The sequence below is a fragment of the Arachis hypogaea genome, chromosome 13, assembly GCF_003086295.3.
Source record: "Arachis hypogaea cultivar Tifrunner chromosome 13, arahy.Tifrunner.gnm2.J5K5, whole genome shotgun sequence".
NCBI classification, from domain to species: Eukaryota; Viridiplantae; Streptophyta; class Magnoliopsida; order Fabales; family Fabaceae; genus Arachis; species Arachis hypogaea.
In genome coordinates this window covers 117203708-117204904 of record NC_092048.1, presented here as the reverse complement: position 1 = coordinate 117204904, position 1197 = coordinate 117203708, and the positions used below count along the sequence as shown (strand labels likewise).

Genomic DNA, 1197 nt, shown 5'->3' with positions numbered 1-1197 from the left:
CCTCTATACTGTGGTAAAAAGGATCCCTATTATTATTTTTCTGTTCCCTCTTTTTCATATGAGCAGGAGCAAGGACAAGAATATTCTTATTGAAGCAGATCCAGAACCTGAAAGGACTCTGAAGAGGAAACTAAGAGAAGCTAAATTACAACAATCCAGCAAGCACCTTTCAGAAATTTTCGAACAAGAAGAGGAGATGGCAGCCGAAAATAATAATAATGCAAGGAGGATGCTTGGTGACTTTACTGCACCTAATTCCAATTTACATGGAAGAAGCATCTCCATCCCTACCATTGGAGCAAACAACTTTGAGCTGAAACCTCAATTAGTTTCTCTGATGCAGCAGAACTGCAAGTTTCATAGACTTCCATCTGAAGATCCTTTTCAGTTCTTAACTGAATTTTTGCAGATCTGTGATACTGTTAAGACTAATGGAGTAGATCCTGAAGTCTACAGGCTCATGCTTTTCCCTTTTGCTGTAAGAGACAGAGCTAGAGTGTGGTTGGACTCTCAACCCAAAGATAGCCTGAACTCTTGGGATAAGCTGGTCACGGATTTCTTAGCCAAGTTCTTTCCTCCTCAAAATCTGAGCAAGCTTAGAGTGGATGTTCAAACCTTCAGACAGAAAGAAGGTGAATCCCTCTATGAAGCTTGGGAGAGATACAAGCAACTGACCAAAAAGTGTCCTTCTGACATGCTTTTAGAATGGACCATCCTGGATATATTCTATGATGGTCTGTCTGAATTAGCTAAGATGTCATTGGATACTTCTGCAGGTGGATCCATTCACCTAAAAAAAATGCCTGTAGAAGCTCAAGAACTCATTGACATGGTTGCTAATAACCAGTTCATGTACACTTCCGAGAGGAACCCTGTGAGTAATGGGACGCCTCAGAAGAAGGAAATTCTTGAAATTGATACTCCGAATGTCATATTGGCCCAGAATAAAATATTGACTCAGCAAATCAATATGATTTCTCAGAGTTTGAATGGAATGCAAGCTGCATCCAACAGTACTCAAGAGGCATCTTCTGAAGAAGAAGCTTATGATCCTGAAAACCCTGCAATAGCAGAGGTGAATTACATGGGTGAACCATATGGAAATACCTATAATCCCTCATGGAGAAATCACCTAAATCTCTCATGGAAGGATCAAAAAAAGCCTCAACAAGGCTTTAATAATGGTAGAAGAAATAG

The 1197-nt window shown here is 40.0% G+C and overlaps 1 non-coding gene across 1 annotated transcript; it reads right to left on the bottom strand.

The window, feature by feature from the left end:
* Positions 1-592: 592 nt before the first annotated feature.
* On the bottom strand, positions 593-700 carry LOC112738757 (small nucleolar RNA R71). The gene has a single exon (XR_003169700.1). It is a non-coding gene; the product is annotated as a small nucleolar RNA R71 (small nucleolar RNA).
* Between the last annotated feature and the right edge of the window lie 497 nt (positions 701-1197).